The sequence below is a fragment of the Pseudophryne corroboree genome, chromosome 6 (genome assembly GCF_028390025.1).
Source record: "Pseudophryne corroboree isolate aPseCor3 chromosome 6, aPseCor3.hap2, whole genome shotgun sequence".
In the NCBI taxonomy this organism is placed as follows: domain Eukaryota; kingdom Metazoa; phylum Chordata; class Amphibia; order Anura; family Myobatrachidae; genus Pseudophryne; species Pseudophryne corroboree.
Window position 1 is genome coordinate 687,832,334 of NC_086449.1, and position 14,550 is coordinate 687,846,883.

Consider the following 14,550-nt stretch of genomic DNA (forward strand, 5'->3'; position numbering starts at 1 on the left):
AAGACATTTGCAAAGGCGCAAACAAAACACGCTGGAAAATGCAACTGAATCTGTTTTTGGAGGTTAGAATAGATGCAGGATCAAGTAGCTCAATGGGTAGGGTGTTTGATTAGAATTTAACAGGTTATAGGTTTGAATCCTGGGTATGATAGTTTGAGGTGTTATTTAATAAAGTATGTTTATATATTAGTCACACATGGCTTACTTGTACAAATGGCATGTCACCAGTTAGTGCTGACTGCTGATATGCCATTTACACAAACATGCCATGTGTGACTGTATATGCATTTAAGGAGGGCACCCCTGCAATACCACAAACCATTGAGTGTCAAGTATACTAGATATATCTTCATATCTCATGTGCTTTCTCTGAGACCAATCTTGTTATGCCCCTTCCCCACAAGGCATGCGCCTTTTGTCCATATTGCAAAAATGGGGGGGTGGGCATATAATTCTCTGTCACAGAGCACCAAAAAGTCTAGTTATGGCTCTGGTATGCATTATGTAATCTGGCAGACCATCTCTCCAACACTGGCTGGTTGGAATAGAAATCCGGTTATCTATGTGAGCAAATGACCATCAACGATTTACTCTCAAACACTAAAAAATGGACAAAAATGGTCCCCTAAACAAATTGGTTAAATTTTGGGTTTAACCAATTTGTGTAATGACCATTTTTGACCACTTTTCTAGTGTTTGGGAGCAAATGGTTAATTGACATTTGCTCCTATACATTAGCAGATGAAAAATTCCATCCATCCAGACTGGATAGATAGCCTGACAGATAATTGTGTAGTGTACGCCCAGGATAACTGTTAGTCATGCTTTATTTTATGACGGCACATAAATGGGTGGGCAGATCCAGGGCAAGCACTGCCCACTCATGCATAGTTGTCAACTGATGTGAAGTTCCAGGGGGCAATCTCAGTTATAAAGAGAAGTATCTGGAAATTGTCCCTAGTTAAAAAAAAAAAAAAAAATTTGATCAACTCCATTTATTTAGTATGATATCCCAGGTGATAGGATGCCGGCAGTCAGAACAACATACTTTATTAAATAACACATCTCAAACTACCATACCCAGGATTCAAACCTATAACCTGTTGAATTCTAATCAAACACCCTACCTATTAAGCTATTTGATCCTGCATAAAAATTGTGAACATTATATGAAGCTATTGGTACTTTGCAAAAAAAAAGAATCAGCATTACAACGCAACAGATCCATGCAGTTTGCAGCCACACACTACATGTATCTGCTCAGCCACAATGCTGATTATTTCTTCACAAAGTACAAGGTGAGCTCCAAACAGAATTCTCTAGCTTAGAATTATACCTTTCTTTGCCAAACCTAGAAGTCGGGCCCCCCACCCTGGGATCCCCCAGAGGGAGGCCTGCACCGTCATGCGGCAGGCTTGTCCGTTTTGGAAGCAGGCTGATGGGCAGCCCAGGATTGCTTCAGTCTGGGCTTGGCAGGTCTGGAAACATGAGCTTGCTTTGGGTATGCCTGACCTTGGGTACGCTTTACCTGGAGGATGAAAGGGCCAAGAAAAGTACTTTTAGCCTTCTGCATGGTAGGAGTCATACTAGGTAGGCAAGCTGTTTTAGCAGTAGCCAGATCAGCTACAATCTTATTGAGGTCTTCTCCAAAAGGAGATTCAACTGAGGCAGCACAAGGGAACTCTCATCTGGGGACAACAACTGCAGGGAGAACACATATTTTCAGATGAACATGGTAGGGCAAAAGGCTGCCTAATACTGAAGCACCCCCAAACAACAAATCAAATGCAACTTACTTGACAGAGATGTGCCTGAGCAACGGCCCTCCCCAGCCCTATCCCAAATCATACTTATTTTGCATAGGAGATACCATGGTCATGACGATTGTTCTCCCAGGGTTAGGTTCATTCATTGCATTCTGGGTATGCTGACCCCTGTGATTTCCCCAAATGTGGGAAACTCGACTGCATTATTTGTGGTAGTGGGGGACTGTGTTTGTGCTTTCCTCTGGTCAGCTCTGGTAAAAGTCAGATTTCTTTGTCTCAGATCTTCCTCTAGCCTTGTTCTTCTTTCGAGAGTTCCCTTGTGCTGCCTCAGTTGGATCTCCTTCACTTGACAGGGGGGTGCCCGAGCAGCGACCCTCCCCAGCTCTAGCCCAACTCCTACTTACCTGCCAGGTGAGATACTATGATCATGAAGTTGCTTCTCCCAGGGCAAGGCTCACCCATTGCACTCTGGGTGTGCTGCCCCTGCAATTTCCCCAAATGTGGGAAACTTGACTGCATAATTTGAGTTTTCCCTGGTCGGCTCTCATGTAATTCAGATATCTTTGTCTCAGGTCTCTCTCCAGCCTAGTTTGCTGTCTGGTTCCACTTCTTTTTTCTTGAGCCCCTCCCTTCTATACCCTTGTGCACTATCCTGACTTCTCCTCCCGTCTGCTTACTTTGTGCCTCCCGATGCACAATGCAAACTACGGGTAGTGCTGCAGGGCCCACACCCTTTTACTTGCTTTACAGAGCAGCTCTGGAGCTGTTACAGTGCCCAGCTGCTGCAAGAAATCAGCTTGAATGCTTCAGGGGCTGGGGAATGGCCAACATGAGCCCCACACCGAAGGAGGGTGGGGGTGCTTAATGCGAACTAGGGGTCATCCAAGCACCACAAAAGGCCTCCATGCCCTGCGCGCCCCTTTTCTCTTTTCATATGCAGACGAGGGTTGAAGCCAACTTTGACCCACTGCTTGGATGACATCACCATATTCAAATCCATCTGCTGCAGGCCATCCCCCAGGAATGCTTGCACTAGTTGTTGCATTTGGTTTGTTGTTTGGGGGTGCTTCAGTATTAGGCAGCCTTCTGCCACCCCATGTTCATCTGAAAATATGTGTTCTCCCTGCAGTTGTTGTCCCCAGATGAGAGTTCCCTTGTGCTGCCTCAGTTGAATCTCCTTTACTTGACAGAGATGTGCCTGAGCAGCGGCCCTCCCCAGCCCTATCCCAAATCATACTTATTTTGCATAGGAGATACTATTATCATGAAGATTGTTCTCCCAGGGTGAGGTTCATTCATTGCATTCTGGGTATGCTGACCCCTGTGATTTCCCCAAATGTGGGAAACTCGACTGCATTATTTGTGGTAGTGGTGGACTGTGTTTGTGCTTTCCTCTGGTCAGCTCTGGTAAAAGTCAGATTTCTTTGTCTCAGATCTTCCTCTAGCCTTGTTCTTCTTTTGAGAGTTCCCTTGTGCTGCCTCAGTTGGATCTCCTTCACTTGACAGGTAGTGCCCGAGCAGCGACCCTGCCCAGCTCTAGCCCAACTCCTACTAACCTGCCAGGTGAGATACTATGATCATGAAGGTGCTTCTCCCAGGGCAAGGCTCACCCATTGCACTCTGGGTGTGCTGCCCCTTGCGATTTCCCCAAATGTGGGAAACTTGACTGCATAATTTGTGTTTCCCCTGGACGGCTCTCGTATAATTCAGATCTCTTTGTCTCAGGTCTCTCTCCAGCCTAGTATGCTGTCTGTTTCCACTTCTCTTTTCTTGAGCCCCTCCCTTCTATAACCTTGTGCACTATCCTGACTTCTCCTCCCATCTGCTTACTTTGTGCCTTCCAATGCACAATGCAAACTACAGGTAGTGCTGCAGGGCCCACACCCTTTTACTTGCCTTACAGAGCAGCTCTGGAGCTGTTACAGTACCCAGCTGCTGCAAGAAATCAGCTTGAATGCTTCAGGGGCTGGGGCATGGCCAACATGAGCCCCACACCGAAGGAGGGTGGGGGTGTTTAATGCGAACTAGGGGTCATCCAAGCGTCGCAAAAGGCCGCCATGCCCTGCATATCCCTTTTCTCTTTTCATAAGCAGACGAGGGTTGAAGCCAACTTTGACCCACTGCTTGGATGACATCACTTGCTGCCTTTCCAATGAAGCAAGTTTAATTTAGTAATAGGTGAAAAACCATCCCTACAAAGGTGTTAATCAGATACTTGGCTTTGTGGACACTTTTCAGAGAACAAATTTGTTAGCATAAAAATAAAGCCAAAAAATGAAGAGCTGTTTAATCACTCAATTGGATTTTTCTGCAAGCGTATTTCTTTTTCTCTGCAACCCACTGCTAAGTTGTGCTTCCTAGCTGTTCTTTTATAAAATCACTTAATCAAATCTAACTCTGATTACATCAGAGAAGGCCAGGTACCCTACACCATAAGAGGGGGTTTGAAATTTTGACTTGTCTACTTAAAGATCACCAAAATCTGATAACAAGGTCAATTACCTCCCTGGGTGGGATTGAACCACCAACCCTTTGGTTAATAACCAAACACACTAACCGATTGCGCCACAGAGACACTTTGCAAAAGTCCATACTGACAAAGGCTAATAAGCATTCATCTAGAATGTTTCCTAGAAAAACTTTAAAAAGTCAATAATCTGGAGAGTTTTTGTAAGATGTTTCTTCCATCAACCAACGAAGAAACACATTGGTACTTTCCCATGATGAGTGAGTGCTTCAGGATCTCTTGCACTTACATGTGCAGCAGAGTACTGTAATGAAAGCATGCTGGGTTCATAACCCAGAGGTAGGCAGATTGAAACTATCCTCTGCTATATGCATTTTTTTTGTTAATTAAAGTAATCCAAAACTGGGATTGATATTTTTGCTCTTTTATTTTTACTTAAAGTACAATAACTTTTACCACTTTAATTTGTTTTAATAGTATATTGACAGTATTGTTTTCTTTCAAAAATCCACTTAATTTTCTTTACCCGATTATTAAAATGGTAATTGACAAAAACAAACTACATTGTCACCAGAAGAGCAATACAACATGTACAAGTGATATATTAAAATCATCTTTCCAGCTTGAATTTCAATGATGCATTGGGGCAACGATTTTGTGAGAAACATCTTCACCCTTAAATAAAGATTTTCTTAATTCCTTACCTGTGTGCTAATTAGATATCACCTTGTTTTCACATTAAACAGACTTCCACATGAGAAAACAGCAAAGATGCAGTGGCGTTAATGTTTCCTGGTGTCAACCTGTATTATTTCAGTAGATATTGAAATGAGGATGCATCTTGCTGCCTTTCCAATGAAGCAAGTTTAATTTAGTAATAGGTGAAAAACCATCCCTACAAAGATGTTAATCCGATACTTGGCTTTGTGGACACTTTTCAGAGAACAAATTAGTTAGCATAAAAATAAAGCCAGAAAATGAAGAGCTGTTTAATCACTCAATTGGATTTTTCTGCCAGCATATTTCATTTTCTCTGCAACCCACTGCTAAATTGTGCTTCCTAGCTGTTTTTTTATAAAATCACTTAATCAAATCTAACTCTGATTACATCAGAGTAGGCCAGGTACCCTACACCATAAGAGGGGGTTTGAAATTTTGACTTGTCTACTTAAAGATCACCAAAATCTGATGACAAGGTCAATTACATCCCTGGGTGGGATTGAACCACCAACCCTTTGGTTAATAACCAAACACACTAACCGATTGCACCACAGAGACACTTTGCAAAAGTACATACTGACAAAGGCTAATAAGCATTCATCTAGAACGTTTCCTAGAAAACTTTAAAAAGTCAATAATCTGGAGAGTTTTTGTAAGATGTTTCTTCCATCAACCAATGAAGAAACGCATTGGTACTTTCCCATGATGAGTGAGTGCTTCAGGATCTCTTGCACTTACATGTGCAGCAGAGTACTGCAATGGAAGCATGCTGGGCCCATAACCCAGAGGTAGGCAGATTGAAACTATCCTCTGCTATATGCATTTTTTTTTGTTAATTAAAGTAATCCAAAACTGGGATTGATATTTTTGCTCTTTTATTTTTACTTAAAGTACAATAACTTTTACCATTTTAATTTGTTTTAATAGTATATTGACAGTATTGTTTTCTTTCAAAAATCCACTTAATTTTCTTTACCCTATTATTAAAATGGTAATTGACAAAAACAAACTACATTGTCACCAGAAGAGCAATACAAAATGTACAAGTGATATATTAAAATCATCTTTCCAGCTTGAATTTCAATGATGCATTGGGGCAACGATTTTGTGAGAAACATCTTCACCCTTAAATAAAGATTTTCTTAATTCCTTACCTGTGTGCTAATTAGATATCACCTTGTTTTCCCATTAAACAGACTTCCACATGAGAAAGCAGCAAGGATGCAGTGGCGTTAATGTTTCCTGGTGTCAACCTGTATTATTTCAGTAGATATTGAAATGAGGATGCATCTTGCTGCCTTTCCAATGAAGCAAGTTTAACTTAGTAATAGGTGAAAAACCATCCCTACAAAGATGTTAATCAGATACTTGGCTTTGTGGACACTTTTCAGAGAACAAATTTGTTAGCATAAAAATAAAGCCAGAAAATGAAGAGCTGTTTAATCACTCAATTGGATTTTTTTGCCAGCATATTTCTTTTTCTCTGCAAACCACTGCTAAATTGTGCTTCCTAGCTGTTTTTATAAAATCACTGAATCAAATCTAACTCTGATTACATCAGAGAAGGCCAGGTACCCTACACCATAACAGGGGTTTTTGAAATTTTTACTTGTCTACTTAAAGATCACCAAAATCTGATAACAAGGTCAATTATGTCCCTGGGTGGGATTGAACCACCAACCTTTTGATTAATAGCTGAACACACTAACCAATTGCGCCACAGAGACACTTTGCAAAAAGTACATACTGACAAAGACTAATAAGCATTCATCTAGAACGTTTCCTAAAAAAACTTTAAAAAGTCAATAATCTGGAGAGTTTTTGTAAGATGTTTCTTCCAGCAACCAATGAAGAAACACATTGGTACTTTCGCATGATGAGTGAGTGCTTCAGGATCTCTTGCACTTACATGTGCAGCAGAGTACTGCAATGGAAGCATGCTGGGCCCATAGCCCAGAGGTAGGCAGATTGAAACTATCCTTTGCTATATGCATTTTTTTTTTGTTCATTAAAGTAATCCAAAACTGGGATTGATATTTTAGCTTTTATTTTTACTTAAAGTACAATAACTTTTACCATTTTAATTTGTTTTAATAGTATATTGACAGTATTGTTTTCTTTCAAAAATCCAATTAATTTTCTTTACCCGATTATTAAAATGGTAATTGACAAAAACAAACTACATTGTCACCAGAAGAGCAATACAAAATGTACAAGTGATATATTAAAATCATCTTTCCAGCTTGAATTTCAATGATGCATTGGGGCAACGATTTTGTGAGAAACATCTTCACCCTTAAATAAAGATTTTCTTAATTCCTTACCTGTGTGCTAATTAGATATCACCTTGTTTTCACATTAAACAGACTTCCACATGAGAAAACAGCAAAGATGCAGTGGTGTTAATGTTTCCTGGTGTCAACCTGTATTATTTCTGTAGATATTGAAATGAGGATGCATCTTGCTGCCTTTTTAATGAAGCAAGTTTAATTTAGTAATAGGTGAAAAACCATCCCTACAAAGATGTTAATCAGATACTTGGCTTTGTGGACACTTTTCAGAGAACAAATTTGTTATCATAAAAATAAAGCCAGAAAATGAAGAGCTGTTTAATCACTCAATTGGATTTTTCTGCCAGCATTTTTCTTTTTCTCTGCAACCCACTGCTAAATTGTGCTTCCTAGCTGTTTTTTTTATAAAATCACTTAATCAAATCTAACTCTGATTACATCAGAGAAGGCCAGGTACCCTACACCATAAGAGAGGGTATGCAATTTTGACTTGTCTACTTAAATATCACCAAAATCTGATCACAAGGTCAATTACGTCCCTGGGTGGGATTGAACCACCAACCTTTTGATTAATAGCTGAACACACTAACAGATTGCGCCACAGAGACACTTTGCAAAAACTCCATACTGACAAAGACTAATAAGCATTCATCTAGAACGTTTCCTAGAAAAACTTTAAAAAGTCAATAATCTGGAGAGTTTTTGTAAGATGTTTCTTCCAGCAACCAATGAAGAAACACATTGGTACTTTCGCATGATGAGTGAGTGCTTCAGGATCTCTTGCACTTAAATGTGCAGCAGAGTACTGCACTGGATGCATGCTGGGCCCATAACCCAGAGGTAGCAGATTGAAACTATCCTTTGCTATATGCATTTTTTTTTGTTCATTAAAGTAATCCAAAACTGGGATTGATATTTTAGCTTTTATTTTTACTTAAAGTACAATAACTTTTACCATTTTAATTTGTTTTAATAGTATATTGACAGTATTGTTTTCTTTCAAAAATCCACTTAATTTTCTTTACCCTATTATTAAAATGGTAATTGACAAAAACAAACTACATTGTCACCAGAAGAGCAATACAAAATGTACAAGTGATACATTAAAATCATCTTTCCAGCTTGAATTTCAATGATGCATTGGGGCAACGATTTTGTGAGAAATATCTTCACCCTTAAATAAAGATTTTCTTAATTCCTTACCTGTGTGCTAATTAGATATCACCTTGTTTTCACATTAAACAGACTTCCACATGAGAAAGCAGCAAGGATGCAGTGGCGTTAATGTTTCCTGGTGTCAACCTGTATTATTTCAGTAGATATTGAAATGAGGATGCATCTTGCTGCCTTTCCAATGAAGCAAGTTTAATTTAGTAATAGATGAAAAACCATCCCTACAAATATGTTAATCAGATACTTGGCTTTGTGGACACTTTTCAGAGAACAAATTAGTTAGCATAAAAATAAAGCCAGAAAATGAAGAGCTGTTTAATCACTCAATTGGATTTTTCTGCCAGCATATTTCTTTTTCTCTGCAACCCACTGCTAAATTGTGCTTCCTAGCTGTTTTTATAAAATCACTGAATCAAATCTAACTACATCAGAGAAGGCCCGGTACCCTACACCATAACAGGGTGTTTGAAATTTTGACTTGTCTACTTAAAGATCACCAAAATCTGATAACAAGGTCAATTAAGTCCCTGGGTGGGATTGAACCACCAACCTTTTGGTTAATAGCCTTACACACTAACTGATTGCGCCACAGCGACACTTTGCAAAAGTACATACTGACAAAGGCTAATAAGCATTCATCTAGAACGATTCCTAGAAACATTTTAAAAAGTCAATAATGTGGAGAGTTTTTGTAAGATGTTTCTTCCATCAACCAATGAAGAAACACATTGGTACTTTCCCATGATGAGTGAGTGCTTCAGGATCTTTTGCACTTACATGTGCAGCAGAGTACTGTAATGGAAGCATGCTGGGTCCATAACCCAGAGGTAGGCAGATTGAAACTATCCTCTGCTATATGCATTTTTTTTTTGTTAATTAAAGTAATCCAAAACTGGGATTGATATTTTTGCTCTTTTATTTTTACTTAAAGTACAATAACTTTTACCATTTTAATTTGTTTTAATAGTATATTGACAGTATTGTTTTCTTTCAAAAATCCAATTAATTTTCTTTACCCGGTTATTAAAATGGTAATTGACAAAAACAAACTACATTGTCACCAGAAGAGCAATACAAAATGTACAAGTGATATATTAAAATCATCTTTCCAGCTTGAATTTCAATGATGCATTGGGGCAACGATTTTGTGAGAAACATCTTCACCCTTAAATAAAGATTTTCTTAATTCCTTACCTGTGTGCTAATTAGATATCACCTTGTTTTCACATTAAACAGACTTCCACATGAGAAAACAGCAAAGATGCAGTGGCGTTAATGTTTCCTGGTGTCAACCTGTATTATTTCCGTAGATATTGAAATGAGGATGCATCTTGCTGCCTTTCCAATGAAGCAAGTTTAATTTAGTAATAGGTGAAAAACCATCCCTACAAAAATGTTAATCAGATACTTGGCTTTGTGGACACTTTTCAGAGAACAAATTTGTTATCATAAAAATAAAGCCAGAAAATGAAGAGCTGTTTAATCACTCAATTGGATTTTTCTGCCAGCATTTTTCTTTTTCTCTGCAGCCCACTGCTAAATTGTGCTTCCTAGCTGTTTTTTTATAAAATCACTTAATCAAATCTAACTCTGATTACATCAGAGAAGGCCAGGTACCCTACACCATAAGAGGGGGTTTGCAATTTTGACTTGTCTACTTAAATATCACCAAAATCTGATCACAAGGTCAATTATGTCCCTGGGTGGGATTGAACCACCAACCTTTTGATTAATAGCTGAACACACTAACCAATTGCGCCACAGAGACACTTTGCAAAAAGTACATACTGACAAAGACTAATAAGCATTCATCTAGAACGTTTCCTAAAAAAACTTTAAAAAGTCAATAATCTGGAGAGTTTTTGTAAGATGTTTCTTCCAGCAACCAATGAAGAAACACATTGGTACTTTCGCATGATGAGTGAGTGCTTCAGGATCTCTTGCACTTACATGTGCAGCAGAGTACTGCAATGGAAGCATGCTGGGCCCATAACCCAGAGGTAGGCAGATTGAAACTATCCTTTGCTATATGCATTTTTTTTTTGTTCATTAAAGTAATCCAAAACTGGGATTGATATTTTAGCTTTTATTTTTACTTAAAGTACAATAACTTTTACCATTTTAATTTGTTTTAATAGTATATTGACAGTATTGTTTTCTTTCAAAAATCCAATTAATTTTCTTTACCCGATTATTAAAATGGTAATTGACAAAAACAAACTACATTGTCACCAGAAGAGCAATACAAAATGTACAAGTGATATAATAAAATCATCTTTCCAGCTTGAATTTCAATGATGCATTGGGGCAACGATTTTGTGAGAAACATCTTCACCCTTAAATAAAGATTTTCTTAATTCCTTACCTGTGTGCTAATTAGATATCACCTTGTTTTCACATTAAACAGACTTCCACATGAGAAAACAGCAAAGATGCAGTGGTGTTAATGTTTCCTGGTGTCAACCTGTATTATTTCTGTAGATATTGAAATGAGGATGCATCTTGCTGCCTTTTTAATGAAGCAAGTTTAATTTAGTAATAGGTGAAAAACCATCCCTACAAAGATGTTAATCAGATACTTGGCTTTGTGGACACTTTTCAGAGAACAAATTTGTTATCATAAAAATAAAGCCAGAAAATGAAGAGCTGTTTAATCACTCAATTGGATTTTTCTGCCAGCATTTTTCTTTTTCTCTGCAACCCACTGCTAAATTGTGCTTCCTAGCTGTTTTTTTTATAAAATCACTTAATCAAATCTAACTCTGATTACATCAGAGAAGGCCAGGTACCCTACACCATAAGAGAGGGTTTGCAATTTTGACTTGTCTACTTAAATATCACCAAAATCTGATCACAAGGTCAATTACATCCCTGGGTGGGATTGAACCACCAACCTTTTGATTAATAGCTGAACACACTAACAGATTGCGCCACAGAGACACTTTGCAAAAAGTCTATACTGACAAAGACTAATAAGCATTCATCTAGAACGTTTCCTAGAAAAACTTTAAAAAGTCAATAATCTGGAGAGTTTTTGTAAGATGTTTCTTCCAGCAACCAATGAAGAAACACATTGGTACTTTCGCATGATGAGTGAGTGCTTCAGGATCTCTTGCACTTAAATGTGCAGCAGAGTACTGCAATGGAAGCATGCTGGGCCCATAACCCAGAGGTAGCAGATTGAAACTATCCTTTGCTATATGCATTTTTTTTTTGTTCATTAAAGTAATCCAAAACTGGGATTGATATTTTAGCTTTTATTTTTACTTAAAGTACAATAACTTTTACCATTTTAATTTGTTTTAATAGTATATTGACAGTATTGTTTTCTTTCAAAAATCCACTTAATTTTCTTTACCCTATTATTAAAATGGTAATTGACAAAAACAAACTACATTGTCACCAGAAGAGCAATACAAAATGTACAAGTGATACATTAAAATCATCTTTCCAGCTTGAATTTCAATGATGCATTGGGGCAACGATTTTGTGAGAAACATCTTCACCCTTAAATAAAGATTTTCTTAATTCCTTACCTGTGTGCTAATTAGATATCACCTTGTTTTCACATTAAACAGACTTCCACATGAGAAAGCAGCAAGGATGCAGTGGCATTAATGTTTCCTGGTGTCAACCTGTATTATTTCAGTAGATATTGAAATGAGGATGCATCTTGCTGCCTTTCCAATGAAGCAAGTTTAATTTAGTAATAGATGAAAAACCATCCCTACAAATATGTTAATCAGATACTTGGCTTTGTGGACACTTTTCAGAGAACAAATTAGTTAGCATAAAAATAAAGCCAGAAAATGAAGAGCTGTTTAATCACTCAATTGGATTTTTCTGCCAGCATATTTCTTTTTCTCTGCAACCCACTGCTAAATTGTGCTTCCTAGCTGTTTTTATAAAATCACTGAATCAAATCTAACTACATCAGAGAAGGCCAGGTACCCTACACCATAACAGGGGGTTTGAAATTTTGACTTGTCTACTTAAAGATCACCAAAATCTGATAACAAGGTCAAATAAGTCCCTGGGTGGGATTGAACCACCAACCTTTTGGTTAATAGCCTTACACACTAACTGATTGCGCCACAGCGACACTTTGCAAAAGTACATCCTGACAAAGGCTAATAAGCATTCATCTAGAACGATTCCTAGAAACATTTTAAAAAGTCAATAATGTGGAGAGTTTTTGTAAGATGTTTCTTCCAGCAACCAATGAAGAAACACATTGGTACTTTCGCATGATGAGTGAGTGCTTCAGGATCTCTTGCACTTAAATGTGCAGCAGAGTACTGCAATGGAAGCATGCTGGGCCCATAACCCAGAGGTAGCAGATTGAAACTATCCTTTGCTATATGCATTTTTTTTTGTTCATTAAAGTAATCCAAAACTGGGATTGATATTTTAGCTTTTATTTTTACTTAAAGTACAATAACTTTTACCATTTTAATTTGTTTTAATAGTATATTGACAGTATTGTTTTCTTTCAAAAATCCACTTAATTTTCTTTACCCTATTATTAAAATGGTAATTGACAAAAACAAACTACATTGTCACCAGAAGAGCAATACAAAATGTACAAGTGATACATTAAAATCATCTTTCCAGCTTGAATTTCAATGATGCATTGGGGCAACGATTTTGTGAGAAACATCTTCACCCTTAAATAAAGATTTTCTTAATTCCTTACCTGTGTGCTAATTAGATATCACCTTGTTTTCACATTAAACAGACTTCCACATGAGAAAGCAGCAAGGATGCAGTGGCATTAATGTTTCCTGGTGTCAACCTGTATTATTTCAGTAGATATTGAAATGAGGATGCATCTTGCTGCCTTTTTAATGAAGCAAGTTTAATTTAGTAATAGATGAAAAACCATCCCTACAAATATGTTAATCAGATACTTGGCTTTGTGGACACTTTTCAGAGAACAAATTAGTTAGCATAAAAATAAAGCCAGAAAATGAAGAGCTGTTTAATCACTCAATTGGATTTTTCTGCCAGCATATTTCTTTTTCTCTGCAACCCACTGCTAAATTGTGCTTCCTAGCTGTTTTTATAAAATCACTGAATCAAATCTAACTACATCAGAGAAGGCCAGGTACCCTACACCATAACAGGGGGTTTGAAATTTTGACTTGTCTACTTAAAGATCACCAAAATCTGATAACAAGGTCAAATAAGTCCCTGGGTGGGATTGAACCACCAACCTTTTGGTTAATAGCCTTACACACTAACTGATTGCGCCACAGCGACACTTTGCAAAATTACATCCTGACAAAGGCTAATAAGCATTCATCTAGAACGATTCCTAGAAACATTTTAAAAAGTCAATAATGTGGAGAGTTTTTGTAAGATGTTTCTTCCATCAACCAATGAAGAAACACATTGGTACTTTCCCATGATGAGTGAGTGCTTCAGGATCTCTTGCACTTACATGTGCAGCAGAGTACTGTAATGGAAGCATGCTGGGTCCATAACCCAGAGGTAGGCAGATTGAAACTATCCTCTGCTATATGCATTTTTTTTTTGTTAATTAAAGTAATCCAAAACTGTGATTGATATTTTTGCTCTTTTATTTTTACTTAAAGTACAATAACTTTTACCATTTTAATTTGTTTTAATAGTATATTGACAGTATTGTTTTCTTTCAAAAATCCACTTAATTTTCTTTACCCGATTATTAAAATGGTAATTGACAAAAACAAACTACATTGTCACCAGAAGAGCAATACAAAATGTACAAGTGATATATTAAAATCATCTTTCCAGCTTGAATTTCAATGATGCATTGGGGCAACGATTTTGTGAGAAACATCTTCACCCTTAAATAAAGATTTTCTTAATTCCTTACCTGTGTGCTAATTAGATATCACCTTGTTTTCACATTAAACAGACTTCCACATGAGAAAACAGCAAAGATGCAGTGGTGTTAATGTTTCCTGGTGTCAACCTGTATTATTTCTGTAGATATTGAAATGAGGATGCATCTTGCTGCCTTTTTAATGAAGCAAGTTTAATTTAGTAATAGGTGAAAAACCATCCCTACAAAGATGTTAATCAGATACTTGGCTTTGTGGACACTTTTCAGAGAACAAATTTGTTATCATAAAAATAAAGCCAGAAA

The 14,550-nt window shown here is 37.5% G+C and overlaps 4 non-coding genes across 4 annotated transcripts; all 4 read left to right on the forward strand.

The window, feature by feature from the left end:
- Positions 1-1,846: 1,846 nt before the first annotated feature.
- Positions 1,847-2,010, forward strand: LOC134937980 (U1 spliceosomal RNA). Its single transcript, XR_010180658.1, has one exon. It is a non-coding gene; the product is annotated as a U1 spliceosomal RNA (small nuclear RNA).
- Positions 2,011-2,162: 152 nt separating this feature from the next.
- LOC134938084 (U1 spliceosomal RNA) lies at positions 2,163-2,325 on the forward strand. Its single transcript, XR_010180735.1, has one exon. It is a non-coding gene; the product is annotated as a U1 spliceosomal RNA (small nuclear RNA).
- Positions 2,326-2,999: 674 nt separating this feature from the next.
- On the forward strand, positions 3,000-3,163 carry LOC134937960 (U1 spliceosomal RNA). Its single transcript, XR_010180641.1, has one exon. It is a non-coding gene; the product is annotated as a U1 spliceosomal RNA (small nuclear RNA).
- Positions 3,164-3,314: 151 nt separating this feature from the next.
- Positions 3,315-3,478, forward strand: LOC134938040 (U1 spliceosomal RNA). Its single transcript, XR_010180706.1, has one exon. It is a non-coding gene; the product is annotated as a U1 spliceosomal RNA (small nuclear RNA).
- The last annotated feature ends 11,072 nt before the right edge of the window (positions 3,479-14,550 follow it).